General features: G+C 41.0%; 1 protein-coding gene and 2 long non-coding RNA genes across 3 annotated transcripts in view; 1 reads left to right on the forward strand and 2 right to left on the reverse strand.

Moving 5' to 3' along the window:
- The window catches only part of LOC308592566, a 280,852-nt gene that overhangs the window by 129,517 nt on the left and 135,490 nt on the right, over positions 1–15,845 (reverse strand). The window lies entirely within an intron of this gene.
- The window catches only part of MAN1C1 (mannosidase alpha class 1C member 1), a 129,782-nt gene that overhangs the window by 89,475 nt on the left and 24,462 nt on the right, over positions 1–15,845 (reverse strand). The window lies entirely within an intron of this gene.
- On the forward strand, positions 19–6,618 carry LOC308592567. The gene is made up of 3 exons (XR_014010558.1): positions 19–232; positions 3,464–3,534; positions 5,377–6,618. It is a non-coding gene; the product is annotated as an uncharacterized lncRNA (long non-coding RNA).

The following is a 15,845-nucleotide window of genomic DNA, read 5'->3' on the forward strand; positions in this document are numbered from 1 at the left end:
ATGCCTTCCCTACACACTGCCTAATCGTAGCCAACTCCCATTTATCAGGAATCGGGAGGGCAGAGTTCCTGGGAAGTCTTGATGCCAAATGCATCCTGTTAAAATGAACTCTGCTCACATGGAAGATAGAGCAAGCTTGTTTTCTCCGGCTCCAGAGGGTAGGACTCAAACCAATGGCTTCAAGTTACAAGAAGGAAGATTCCTACTAAACATCAGGAAGAGCTTTCTGACGGTAAGAGCTGTTCAACAGTGGAACCGACTCCCTCAGGAAGTTGTGGACTCTCCTTCACTGGAGGTTTTTAAAGAGAGGTTGGGTGGCCTTCTGTCACGGACGCTTTAGTTAAGATTCTTGGATTACAAGGAGTTGGACTAGAAGACCCTTGTGGTCCGTTCCAACTCTACAATTCTATGATTTTAAGACTCCCTGGAAGTCCTTTTTTCTGTATTAAATGGGAACTAGATAGGATGATATAATTATAAGTATTTTTAAAATTAAAAAATCAAGCACCTAAAACTGGTTGTTGCACAGTGATATTAAAGAGAGAGAGATTTGTGTTTTGCATAATGCAGGAGAACTTGAAAGCTAGTCTGTGACTTTTTGCTGGTTCAACTGTGCATTTTGGAATTTTTATTCTCTTCCTTTGCTTTTGTGGGTGTATTGTAGAATACACCAAATGAAGCAATCCAGGAGTAGGACCCTAAAACCATATGAATATTATTTTCTACCACCTGAAGATGGGAATTTACTAACCTTGAGATATAATTTTGCCATTCTAACAACTCTGTGAGGTTAGGCTGGCCCAGGGCCACCCAGTGACCATAATGGCCGAGTGGGGGATTTGAATCCTGGTGTCCCAGCCCTAGCACAACACTTTAGCTGTTACATAATTTGAGGCACACAGAACAATTCCACTGCCAAAGTGGAAAGGAAAAAATCAGCCAGTGCACTCTTATCTAAGTAACCTGAACCAGCCTGGGGCTGGTTGGGAGTGACAACTGTTCTTCTCAGTAATGAGGACTAAGACCTTGCTAGGGTATTTGTTTGTTTTAAATGAACGCAGGGTTTGTCACATCCCAAATTCTGTTCCAGACATCAGATCCTGTGCGAATGAAATCATAGAACAGTAATGGCATCCACTTACAGCTACACACACACACACACACACACACACACACACATCAAAAGTTGTGCTGAAATGAGATTTGAAAGCCTACCAAAGCTGGTGCATAAGTATAAATACATTTATGCTATTTATTTATTCCTAAATAGTTAGGATACTGACAGATACTGACATTTTCTGTTTACTATAAATACTGTTGCTATCAACAAAGAAAATACATTCTTATAATGTTCAAACAACTAGATTGTGTGGGGGGTTTACCTTTTCCAATACAATTTCTAATTATTAATAAATAAATAGGGCTAGTGAGTAAAAAAATTCAGCTCTGTCTACGACTGTAAGCCTTCAGTGAGGAAAGCATTCAAGTGTTAGAATTAAGAGCACAGCTAACAATGAATCTCGAAGTGCTAATTTTCTAAATACAAGGTGCCTGGTTCTTTTGGGTGCAATTTAAAAAACAACAGCAAATTAATGGGAAGCATTTAAACGAGTAACACCCACCCAATGTAAAGTGGTATGGTCCCATTCCCATAGGGATGTACCATTATTTTGAATGGATTCTACGTGAAAAGGCTTGACCAAATCGCATCAATCAGCTAAGGTCCACTATGATCAAAAACAAAAACAAAAAAACCCCAAAACTGTAGACGAGCTGCACTGAATTTTAGCAGACAACAGACTTTCCTGCATACAGTGCTTGAATCAGAGCCCCAGAAAGACTCCAGTGGTAATTCACCAATTTTTGTACTGAAGGAATATGCACATTCCTCCACTGAGCTCTGGGAAGGTTGAGATATTCCAAGAGAAAAAAGAATTTGTGGTAAAATTGACTGTGATTTCACCACATAGAAAGCTATTCAAACTAGTAAGGGAGGGGGTAGGGAACAGCTTTATAAAAGCTACAGAGAACCAATAGCTATGCAAGAGAATTTTTAGTTGCACCAGTGTTTTGCACAATTCTAAAGATAATTTAGGTCTTCCTCCCAGAGCCTGATTCCCATGCAACGATCTGATTGAACAGCCAGATTCTGAACACAAAGGCTTTACGTTCAGAGCTTCCTCTTTCATTAAGTAAAGATAAAAAGGAATTGTAGCCTTAGATAAGATAAGGGTATCTTCAAGGAAAGTAATAATAGTAGGCTCAGCTGAAATTTAGGGGACGCCCACACTCCTACTTGTACCTTTTCCTGTGTCTAGAAAGCACAGATCCCAGCAGTTTTCCCCTTGCCCCACCCCTTCCCCAGGGAAAAACCTGCTCTTCAGCTCTAAATTGGAACAAAAGTCAATCTGGAAAGAAACCCAAATTGCTGTTTGCTCCAACTGAGCAGCAAAGAGTGGTTTTCCCTGGGGCAAAGCAGCAGGACAAGAGGAAGTGTGGTTACACTCTGACTGCCAGCAGCTCTCCAAACTGATAGACAAGGATCTCTCCCAGCCTTACCAGCAGATGCCTTGGACTGAACTTGGGAAGCTTTTGCCTGCAAGGCAGATGTTCTACCACTGAGCTATGGCCCTTCTCCAATTTGGTTGCCATTTATTCAGCTCTTACTTAACTGCAAGCAAGAAACTCCCACACATACAGTGGTACCTCAGGTTAAGAACTTAATTCGTTCTGGAGGTCCGTTCTTAACCTGAAACTGTTCTTAACCTGAAGCACCACTTTAGCTAACGGGGCCTCCTGCTGCTGCAGCGCCGCCAGAGCATGATTTCTGTTCTCATCCTGAATCAAAGTTCTTAACCCAAGGTAATATTTCTGGGTTAGCGGAGTCTGTAACCTGAAGTGTATGTAACCTGAAGCGTATGTAACCCGAGGTACCACTGTACATCATTTTTCATCTTTTGTGGGGGGGAAAAGATGCATTGCTCCCATCACTACAATGCTACACAATGGCTTTAGAGAGGCTGTTTCCAAACTAATCCATCTCGATGCTTCCAAGAGTTGCTGGGTTGCCACCGTAAAGGTTGTGAGAATAATATGGCTGAGAGATAAGCAGCAAGCATAGGAACAGGGAAGCCCCTTACTCTTCAAATGTAGTTCTAAAGACTGTAGTTTTTAAAAGGAGATGTGCGGTCATTTGTCATTCCACAGGAAACTGCAGATAATATAATTTGTTTTATGAAACTAGGCAATTTAGACAAGTTATTTAATTTATTTAATTAAACAACTCAAAAGAGGTAACATTCATTTTAACTGTATCAGGGGAGAAGGGAGAGGAAGCTCTAATGCCTGCTGATGTTTCAAATCTAAGGTGGTCTTTGATAACCGCACATCCATGATAAATTGAGAATGTGCCAGTTGTTTGGGGATTAAAATTCTTAATGTTCTCTTTGGCCTACCTTTGCAGGCCTTCAGCAGAAATTCCCCATCAAGAAATTCTGATTTATCCCAATCATTCAAGAAGGAATAAATGATGTGGTAAGTCAGAGCACTACAGCTATAGACGATACAGGGTTAGAGTCAGCGTGACATCATCTGCTTGGACCATCACCTTATATTCATTATCTTCTATCTTAATACCTTACATCACCTCATTAGCCCTGATTGGAACCATTAGTGTGTGCAAATGCAAGGTCAATGAGAAGGTGAGGCAAAGGGCAGCCCTCATGCATACTTCACTGCAAAGCAAAAGTCTTTAAGACAAATCCAATGGCCATTACACTTAAGCTTGCAAGAAGTATAAAATTTCTTTGAATGCACTTAACCTCTCAGGCAAACTGAATCACGCAGAAGCAAAATATGATTATTAAAGTATTAAAATGTTTCTCTCTCTGGAGTAAAGGTTAACACCGTTAAAGGAATACTAATGCCTCCTCAGCATCAAGCACCAAAACTTCTACAGCAGGCATGTCCAACAGGTAGATTGTGATCTACCGGTAGATCACTGGATGTCTGTGGTAGATCACTGGCTCCCCCCAAAGAAGCTCAACAAGTTTGGCTCCCCTAAAAAAATCTCAACATTTTTGCCCTGCTTGCCAAAAAAGCATGGCTTTCCCCCTCCCTAAAAAAAGGTCAGCAACTTGGACCTGAATCCCCAAAAAGGGGGTAGATCACAGCCAGCTTTTAACTCTGTGAGTAGATCGCAGAGTCTTGGGAGTTGGCCACCCTTGTTCTACAGGATCTTCCTAGGTAGGCTTGTGATATCAGCATAGGATCTGTTTAAACTTTAAAGCATATCCGATGGATGTCCAATGCATGACTTCCCCAAAGAATCCTGGGAACTATAAGTTGGTAAAGGTGCTGAGAATTGTAACTATGTGAGGGGGAAACTAGAGTTCCCAGTCATGTGCATTGCTTTGAATGTATGCTTTGAATGTATGCCCAAACCTATCTGCTCAGGATGAAAGGGATCAGGTGGCACATTTTGCAAACTGGAAACTGAAGCAGAATTCAAGATGAACATGTTTCATTTCATTTAGAGTTGGCGCTATCCCAAGATTTTAAGCACTGGCTGATTCTTAGGAAGCTTGATTCCAAGCATGAAGCACTTTGTGCCAAAATCTGGTGCTACAAGATAGGAATGCCAAGAATCTGCCGCATATGCAATCCTGGGTGGTGGAAACAGTATGTCTGGCTTCAAAAGAGCAGATTACTTCCAAAAGATAGCCTTATAAATATTTGAAAATAATTTGGAATCCTTGTGTTTTTTGACTTCACATTTGTCTGCTGGGATACCTGACACCAGGACTCATATGCCTTTGCAGTTTCTATTAATTCATGTGCAGAATTCCTCGCTTTTAAAAGACATGCTTCCGTAATGTTAATTCTGCTGTTAGAAGAAGAGGCAGAAGGAAACAAATCGCCTGGACATGTGGAAACTGTGAGTTAACTTTGGAAATGGTACCTGCAGAGGTCTGGGCCTTGCCCAAACCATGGTTTGTTGTTACAAGAACTACCCCTAGTAAGCCTTGGGCTCATATTGTTCCTTTGCTCTTTATGTAAACCATATTTTTCCATCAAAAAGGATCACATTATGGCTTGAGATCCTAGTTTGATCACAAAGTACTTTTTTGCCATCTTTGGATAAAAGAAGAAATTATGGTTTTCTGCAAACTGGAACCCAGAGACTTCCAATGTTTGCTACTCACATAGAGAAGGCAAAACATCAATGCCTGAGGATGACTGCAGCTAGTTCACAACCCAGTTTAGATTGCACAATAGTAAGAATTAAGCCAATGTGCCTCTTCCTTGGCTCATGGACTAAACACGTCTGTACTTTTATTCTGTCCATTTTAGACTTCTTTTCTTTCTTTTTTTGAGTACAAATCAAGACCTCGTGGATCTGGAGAAAAGTATCACTGAAGATCAAGAATGAGACTTTGAGAAAAACCCAACCTCCAACTTCCCATCCAAATCATGATGGCAGCTATCACAGCTGATAGCCTCATTGGGGTGAACAATACCAAAGTGTTTCATCAGCCGAGACACTCTTCTACTTGAAAAAGCTTCCACTGAGGGAAGAGGACATTTCTCGCCCTGCCAGGAGGTGTTTCCTGACAGCAAAAGTTCAAAAAGGGACAAAATCACAGATACGTGGGTTATGTGAGCAAGTACACTGTGGACATGAAATTCTCATACTATGAAAATGACAAATATTAGAGGCTATTTTACATCTCTTCCTCTTTCCTCCCCCCCCCCCCCGCAATATTCCCCAAGGATGCTGAATTTCCACATCGATTTTCAGGCCCAACTGCACAAAAGGCATTAGAGGAGAAATGATACTATGCCCAGTTAGCCTTGGTCTGGTTTTCATCAGGCTCAAGCAAATATTAGGCAATATACAAAATGTGCTAAATACATTTGGGGGGAATTCAGGGCAGCCTGCTCAAATCCATTCCAATAATAATTTCCAAGTGTGATGTCCTCTTTCAAGTCAGAAGAAGAAAAATGCCATTCATGAAAAAGGAGATGATCAGGCCAGTCATACTTAGCCAGTCGCTTGCAATATATTTCAAAATTATTATTAGATTAAACCCCAAAACAATTGTGGCAAACGCAAATTCTTTCTCCCAATTTGCAAACGATGAAAACACTAGCGAGCAAGAAAGCTGAGTTACCCAAGGTCAGATATGCTAACCGAAGCACAAGTAGGAACAGTGCCCTGGAGACCTCCTGACTCACCAAATCCCCCCCCCCCATGAAAACTGAAAAGGAAGAAAAAATCTTTCAAAACACAGTTTAGCTTAACTCCTAATTAAATGCCGAACCCAGCTGTACAGAGTCTTGAGAAATATTTTTAAAGCCTTAAAAACAGGGGCTATATTAAGCAATAATCCCAGAGGTACCTAATTTGGGAAACATCACAACAGAACTGGTTGACTTTGCAAGTTGTTGCTTTCTAATGAGGCAGCAGAATGCAAGTGAGTGGCAATGGCTTTGGAGGGTGAAACAGCACAAGGCTAGGGGGCTAACTGTGGAGTGGGGGCTGCAATAGGCAGGGGGGAAATGCTATTTTGGGTCCCTTCACCTCTCTTAATTAGATCTTACAGGCAATTCTATTAGTGGCTGAAGGTTTCTGACATCCCTGGGGCTGCAGAAGGAAAAAAAGGCCCCTTGTTTGCCCCAATCGCCTTTATCTAATCCTGTAAATCATATTCTAGAGTGCAAAGCAAAGCGGGGTAGGGTATTTCTGAACAACACAACTCAAGGAACAAAGCAAATAAACTTGCACTTTTTACTTATTTATTCCACTCTGGGTGGTAGTCAGGACATTGGTTTTCGATGAATAGTGCTCCTCAAGGAACAATTTGTGTGATGACTTGCAAACACCATCCCATCTACCAATGAACTTTGAGAATTAGGGGGCAAGTTGCAGGGCAAAGTCGCTGTGCCCCCTGTAATGCGTAGGTAACCGCAGGGAACACTGACACCAAGTTTTCTTGGGAACCTCCATCACCATGGAACTCCAGATAACCTTCTCAAGAACCTCAGGATTCCCCGGAACACAGTGTGGAGGTTCAGATGTAACAACAAACCATAGTCTGAATGAGCCCTGTATTTTATATACTCCCAAATTCCAGCTTCCAGTCTCACTTGAAATTTTGCTACAAAACCGAAGTTTGTCATTCCATCTAATTTGGCCCCTAGATTAACATTAACATGCAATGTTTTTTCTGTGTAAGTAGCAGCTGTTGGGACGCTCGAGTGGCACTGCGAACTTGGGAGAGGACCTTGGGAGATGGAGTTTGTCTTTCTAGTGGCCATGGTCTCAAACTTCTTCATTTCACCCCCAAGGCTGTTCAGGCTTCTCTGTGGCTTGATGACGACGATGATGTTGATAAAAAAATATATATTTATATCCCACCCTTCTTCCCATTTACATAACATTTGTTATGTGAATGTGATGCACATTTGTTAACTGCATTCACACTTTTAATAGCCCTACTTATCTGGCCCTATGTTTTGCCTGCTAATCAGGATTGCAAACTTTAGTTTTAAGTGTAATTGCAGTCATGCTTCGTGGGCAAAATGGTTTGCCACTAAATCAGAAGGGAGAATGGAAATTATCATTATTGTGAAGATTTTGTCTGCCATTGGTCCAACAATATCTGAGAGGGCTGGCCACAGGTTGCCCATCTCAGCTAAATCTAAGTGCACAACAGCAGCACTCCATAAAACTGAAACAAAAACAATATATTCATTACAGGTATATTGAAAGGAAAATCCAGAAAATAATGAAAACCTGCTATTAAAAAGACTGAGGTGCCACAAAAAAATCCCAACGGAAGCATTTAATTTTAAACTTGAATCAGCTATAACAAAACCAAGGAAAAGAGCAAACAAAACTGTGAGACAATGTCAAAGCTCCAAAACTGTCAGGCAAGATCCAAGAAAAAAGATCTTTACTTCCCCCTGAAAAGAACTGTGTGTGCCAACCTGACCTCAAAAGCCATCACCCTGATGCTCACACTAAAATATTAAATAGCTTCCTCTAAACAACAGGCAAACAACAACTTGTCACTTATCTTTTTAAAAATAATTTGCTTTGGATTTTTAATCTTCTCCAGCCTGGTGAGACACCTTTGAAGTGAGGTGTGCCCAAGGGACGAAAGGGCGTGTGAGCCCAGAGCTTGCTGACGTAACACTACATCATAGTTCGCTATTACATCTGAACCAGCCAGGTTTGAAAACTCCCTAGGTCTGGTGCAGACACAAATCAGTTCCAGTCTTTCCCCTTCTCAGCAGTAATCATGGTGTCTACTCTGAAGGTGTGCCAATGCTAACAAGTACTTGGGGGCACATTCCTTTCAAATTCTGGTTAAAACTAGCCATCACAAACCATTGGTGCAAACGTAATACAGCACTATGGCTAACGCTGACAAAGGAGGAGAGGGGTAAGGTGGGCACAACCCTGTGGCTCACCTTCAGTCATGGTTCAGGAATCAGTACTGTTGCATCTGTACCACCCAGTCTAGAGGAAGCAATTGTTTTCAACCTGCTAATGCTACACCCTGCCATTCAAGAAGCAATCAAAACTGCGTCAAAAATTGCAGCTATTTTCCAGGATTAAACGTACCTATACCTTCTGCCATACTTTTCTGACCCCCTCCCCAAAAAGAGAGACCAAAAGATTTCCTGGCAGCGAATTCTGAATGGGTGAAAGAATACAGCTTGTGTAATAAATGAGCGTAATAACTAAATATTATTATAATCAAGGATAAAGTAATCATTAAAGGAATGAGTAGGCAGCTCTCTGGTCAACAATTTTTGTTCTATGGGCTACAGAAGAACCACAATTTAAGTTTTCATGCTATCAAAATCCAGATATCCTTCATGATACTTGTAACCCAGCTGTTTAAAAACTTTAAAAATTCTTTCTTATTGCAGAAAATGACCAGAAGGTGGACTGGACATTTTAGGAATGTGATGGTTTCTATCAGCTCATTCTTTAGGCTAAATGTGTTTTCAGGACTAAGTTGAAATGAATTTGTTCTTCTCTTTATTAAAAGGCTCAACTGTTTCATTTCAATCTCCTGACCACAGACTGGGAATCTTCCATGTTCCTCCCTCAACTATTGCATGCACATTTCCCTTCCATGGTTATCGGAAGTCATGATATAGAATTACAGGTATATATATCAGCACTAATCATGGACTGCTCTTGCAACCAGAATCTGTAATCTAGATTTGACATGGTTCTGCAAATCTGGTTAAAGAAAATCATGGAAAGAGGGGGGAACCTTGCAATTCAGTACAAATAAAAACAGTTTTAGATTAAGAACCCGTTCTGTATTTCCGTAAAGCACATGAGGTTTATTAGTGGGACAGAAAGGGAAAAATTGAAATGGATTGCTGGTATATACAAGAACACACCACACACCTCCTAAAAGAAAGAGAAGGCACTTGTCTCTTTCAGTGTTCTGTTCTAGATCAGTTAATGGGCCGTTCCAGTCACTGAGCACTATGGTAGACTGTTTTATCCGCTAATCCATTTAGCACTTAATATCTCTTCTCATTTTCTTCCCTTTGACAGCCTCTGAGATGGACTACTATTCTTGTGTTGTTATTCACAGAAGCTGAGGTAGCAGCTGCTTAAGGCTGTTAGTAAATACATAACCAAGCTAGGGTTTGAACCCAGGCCAAGCCTGTCACTATCTACCAAACCACCCTGGTTCTCAATGCTTGCATAATTTAAGATAAATAATCCCTTAGGGGAAGGAAATGTATACAGCAGGCGTGCACAGGAAGGGTAATGCAAAGTTAAAGCTCTGCTTAATGTAAACCAAATACACACTGGGAGTTATGAAAATATGGTGCTAAGGTAGCTCAGATTGTGATGAATAACAGCACTGAGATGGATATAGCTTCCTGGAGTGGTGAGAAAGTGAAAAATAAGGAAGAGATAAGGAAGTTTATATATACTCCCAAACTTTTAATAAAAATCCGTTTTCCAAAGCTATCTGACATGACCGCAAGAAACCTTTAAATCATCCGCCCACCCCCACAAGAGGAGCCATATGCAGATGAGATCAGTGAACGTTGAATTAAGTCCTGTTTTTATTTTTGGAGTCAGTGAAGCCACAAAATGATTAACATTATGATCAGCAGGATAGACAGGGGGGGCCAAACAGAGAAAGACCATACAGCAGAGGTAGCCAGCATGATGCCCTCCAGATGTTTTCTGGACTGCTACACCCATCAACCCTAGTCAGCAAGGCCAAAGGCCTGGGATTATAGGAGTTCAGGAACATGGAAGAGTTTCAGAAAAGGGCAACCAAAATTGTCAAGGGGATGGAGCAGCTCCCTAATGAGGAAAGGCTACAGCATTTGGAACTGTTTGGTTCTGAGAAATGATCAGTCAGAGGTTACATGATATAAGTTTATAATATAATGCATCGCATACAGAATGTGCCCTGCCTCTTAACAATAGAACTCACAGACATCCAACGAAGCTGAATCTTGGAAGATTTGGGACAGAAGAAAGTACCTCTTCATGTAGTACATACTCACTCCCACCACAGCCAGTGATGGCCACCAATTTCAATGGCTTTAAGAGAGAATTAGAAAAACTCTTATTTCCTGAACATAAATTCAGTTCTCCACATCATAGTTGCAATTATTATTATTTTAAGCCCTCAAGAAAATTCATAAACATTTTAGTGCACATTTCTGCAGGTAATTTTTCCTGAGAAAAAGCATTTCCTCTAAGACAATGAACTGGAGTATATATTCACCAGTATCCTAGTATATGCATTTTTGTACACAGTACTTGGCTGAAAAGCTACATCAAAATTCAGAAAAGTAAAAATTCCATAGGATGGCTGTGTTTTGATTTGTGTATTGTTTCAAAAACTGCAGATTAGGTTCAGTTCTCATTTAATCTAATTTCTCTTTCTTCCCTACTCCTGAATCTCATCCTTTGTTCGTTAGTCATGTTGGAAAAACTGAGTGGGGGAGTAAAACTATTCTCTCCCTTTCTTTTAGTTTCCTGTGTCCTTTTTTAATCCTCTATTCTTGGCATTAATACAAAAATAATCTCCCAATACAGTTCTCTCCTGAGTTTTATGTCTCCAGCAGAAGCAGAACCGGAAATTCCTTTTACCTCTAGATGTCTCGTCCCAAGAAATACCTGGAGGCTGCCTTGAGGGCTCTGACATGGCAGGTCACTCTTTTCAGAGTTTCTGTGAAGCTCCTAATTAGAAAAAAAAAACAGGCAAGTTCTCTCTCGCTGAGAATCTCAGCGTGCCTAGCACAAAATACCGCAGAGACCCTTGTTCCCAACTTGGTGCCAGAGAACAAGAAGTTAGAGAAAGACAGTATATTTTTCCAGCAAGACTTGGTGTCAGAACACACAAGTCACACACAGATCTTCAGACATGCCAAGGGCTAAGAAAAATGCTCTGCAGAAAAATATCCAAAGCACAGGTTTCAAAGCATAGGTACAGCCACACTAACAGATCAACTCCTCACATATCTGCTAAGTGGTAAAGGTAAGTAATGGGTGGCTTCAGGTGGGAAGTTTTCTTCCTCTGCTTACCACTCCTCTCCCACGTACTTCCTGTTCCTCTGCATGGTTTCAACATGTGAGGAGGGGACTGAAAAATAGTGGCAGGAGGAAGGTTTAGCCACTCTTCTCCGCCTCTGCTTATTGGATGGGCAGAAGTGACTTAGGACTTCCAAAAGCAGGCTCTCCACCTGTTTGGTTCTCAGAAATGAGCAACAACACAGAAACTGTCACAATGAATGTCAAGACGGTATTATTTAACCTCCTCTACACCCACCAATGCCCGTCACACACCAGTACAGCACAGTCAGCAAGAGCCCAACAATCGCCACTGACCATCTTAGAAGGAACATCAAAAATGCACCCAAGTCTAGGATTGAGAAGGAACACAGCTTTGGTCTTTGCCAAATGTGGGTCACTGCCAAAGTGTGTGTCCTACTTTTTGGATGTCCATGAGCTAAGCTGCATTTAAAGACTGGAATCTGCTGTTCTCATGTGCTGCCCCGTGGAAAAGGATGCTTTGCTTAGGGGTGGAAGCAGAGGAGGACTTTCAGCTCCTTACAACACCTGCTGCAATGAAAAAGGTCTTTTTCACGTGCCTGAAGTTCAGCAAGGAGGGTCCTGTCTAATCTCAGTTGGGAGGGAGTTCCACAGGTTTGGGCCCACAACACAGAATGCAGGCATACAGCTCATGGATTGAAAACACACACACACACACACACACACACACACACACACACACACACGTCACTTCTGGTAGCCTGTCCAATTTATTATGGTTTCTTTCCAAGCACCTGGCTTCTTCATCTGCACCATTTGTTCAGCACTTTATTTTCTTTAACCACCCACTTTTCCTGGTTCATTTAAGAGTGAAGCCCGCTCCAGTGAGCAGGGGAGGTGCCCTCAAGATTGACACATGATTTCACAAATCCAGTTTATCCTGTAAGCTAGAAAAACAGGATGCATCCACCCCAGGTCTGTTGATCTTTTAGGCACTTTCTTTCACCACATCACAAATCTCCCTATTTGGAAAACTGGCAAAGGTGCTGCTCTTAATTACTCTTCTTTATTATTTCCAAGGGAAACCAAACAGAGAATAAACAGATGCCTGCCCTGCAACAGACTGAAAATGGCATTAATGGCTAATAAATTATTGGACACTTGCACCACCACAAAGATTATTACATTTTGATGTCCATTTCAGCAAAGCGTAATTGTTCTACTCAGAACTAAGGCCAGGTCTTTAAAGAGAGCAATGACAGAGGAGTGTTACGGATCCAGGTTGAGAGTGCAATGTGCAGTGGTGAACCCTTTCCCTTACACGCTTAGATACATACACATACACACTTGTATTTGTATCAAATAATGGGGGTTTGGGAGGGTGTAATGGTGTGCTAATCTTAATTTTTGTTATGGTTTATTTATTTTGCATTTATATCGGCATAATTCCTGGAACTACAACACATAAGGGGCTGGCAAACATCTGATAGGTGTTTCACCGCTACATAAGCTGTTTTAAACTGTTTTTAATGTTGTGTTTTAATGATGTAACCTGCCTTGGAGTCTTATGGTGAAGGGCAGGCAATTAATTAATTAATAAAACATTCTTTGTTTATGTTCTGAGCTAGGTAAAATATAAATAAATTAATAAATTCTGCCAAGGACAGTTCTTAACCTTTAGGGGGTCATGGACCCCTTTGAGAATCTGATGAAAGCTTTGGAGACCCTCCCTAGAAAAATGCACATCAACATGTACACCCAACATTTTGCATACAATTTGCACCTGGTTCACAGATCCCTAATACCCAGCCATGGATCCCTTAATAGACCAGGAGGGGTTATGAACCCCTCCTCTAGAAGATCTCTGCCTTGCAAAGAAGGCCTCTAGCTACACCAAATGTCCTATATACTAATAGTAAACTCATTATCCAAGTGTGGATCCTCATGTAGCCAAAATGGCACCATCCACATGCAAGAGAGAGGCACCAACAAACTTGTGAAAATCCAAAGATCTGCAAAAGTATGTTTTTGAAAAAGCTTAGGATGGTGGTAAAAAAAAAAAGGAAACAAGCACAGCTCAATAAGTCCTGAGCATGCTCAGCGGACACAGAATGACAGATGAAAGTGTGGTGGCAGGATGGAGTGGGATGGAGTAGCCTTGAAAAGGGCATGGTGGAACCCTGAACAGAAATATTCCGCATTGCAGCATTTTACTCAAGGACCCTCTTATGGAATCCTTATAAGCTCTCAGTAAATTAGCTTACATTAGCCTAACAGTATGAACTGTAATTGTTTAATTTCCACAGTCCTTCACACATATGCAGTATAGACCACTGTGTAAAACTGGTGAGCTGCATTTAACTTGCTGGGTCATGAGTTGCAAGCACCTTTTCTGAAGCTCCAAGACCTTTGGGGACAAGGATCCATCTTTCTTTCAGTTGTACAACTGAATATTCATGAAACTTCCCTCAGGGTAGAGGAGTTGTAAATCTGCATTAATAAATGCTGGGAATTCAAATGGCATTCTCTGCTCTGACGCCAGAAGTTTAATCTATTAGCTGGACTTGCTTAGACAGATGCCACCAGGATGAAGTATGAAGTAAAGTAACAACAGTGCTTAGTTACTTTTAACCAGGAAGCTCATCTCTTCATTGCAAGCAAAAGCCTTTTAATACAGGCATAATAAAACCACTTTGTTTTTAAAGACACTAACACTGAGAAACAGAGCACTGGGCTTGCAGTCTTCAGCAGAATGAACATGTTATCAGTAAAACCAGAAAACGTCAACAGGAAATATGATCTAGAAGTGTTAAAAAGCTGAGACCCTCTGCAAAAACATCAAACTCCAGGTGTTTCCATCTGAGGTTAAGGCTATGTTCCAATTCCTAACTTCAGTTTCTCTTCATCACTCCTCCCATTTCTTTCTTCACCTCTTGACTACATGAATACCTAAGAGAGTTACTGTACTACCCATGCCTAATTATCGCCTCTTCCTAGTGAAACTAAGGGCTAATGGTAATACCTCCACTCACTTCAGTCCTGTTTGTTGACTTGGAGGAAGTTAAGCACACATACACACACATGCACAGCAGCTCTGGATAATTAGAGGCTGAGGTAATTATTTAATATAAACATACAGTGATCTGAAAGAAAACCAAGATGCTCATGCATGAAGTTGGGGCCAGCATACCCTGGTATTTCTCTGGCCCTAGTTTCACAGACTCAGGTAATCACATTATGGATTGTCTTTTAGGTAGAAAGGTGCTGTAACCAACCATGTACTCTTGATGGTTCACTAGAACAGAGAAGCCAGTGGTTATAGCACTCAACTTCTTCCCTTACTTGGAAGCAAGTGTAAAAGTTTCCTCAAACTCTTCTGACCAAATCTGACTTATTTGTGACCAAAGGAGAATTGGTAACACAAATGCATGTATGCTCCCCCAGTATTTCTGGCTGATTGGCAGAAATAAGCAATCAACAGGGATACAAAGCTATGGTGTTTATTCCAGTTGCACAGCCCATCTGTCCTTAATTCTTCAGTATTAGCATAATAAATATGTGTACTTTGCTTTCATATCTCTGTTATTACAGGTGGATTCAATCATGCACAACACAATCATCTAAATATAGTTCTAATGTTCCACTGAGCTCACATGACCAAGAAACAGAAGCCAAAAGGTGGAGCTATGAAACTGAAAGGACAAGCTAAGCAGGTAGAAGCAGGCTTGGTTCTCAGTGGCTCAGATTAAGTTCTCTAGCACAAACAAAATAAAATGGAAGCAATATGGAACACTGCTGAGAACAAATAAACCCAATAAGACACAGTTGTGATGTGCATCCTTTTACTTTCTCCCATAGAAGCATATGACTGCCATCAGTTCATATGCAGAAAAAATAACCTTAAACATGGGTACAGTAAGGTGACAGCAGTGGTGAAAAAAGAGAAAGTCTCCAAGATGTGCACAATGTATTTTGTCCCATATTTCAGATGTGGGAAAGCTTTTTTTACCTAGTCAGCCATATCCTTATCTCTCCAAGATTCCCATGTGCCAATTTTTTATTCTTTTTAAATTTATTATTTTTATTCACTCTCAAACAACACTTTTACATAACGAAAAGGAGAGCCACTGCAATGCAACAAAAAGAAATTAATACATAACATAAATCCATCCGTATGCACATGCCTGCCTCCCAACAATAAGGCAAAAGTTAAAGGTTACTGCTGTAGCCCCCAAATTCAGTCTTTGTCAGGCCACACCTGCAGTGTTGTGCCAGTTCTAGGCAC

This window comes from Podarcis bocagei (genome assembly GCF_964188305.1).
Source record: "Podarcis bocagei genome assembly, chromosome: 7".
Taxonomy (NCBI): domain Eukaryota; kingdom Metazoa; phylum Chordata; class Lepidosauria; order Squamata; family Lacertidae; genus Podarcis; species Podarcis bocagei.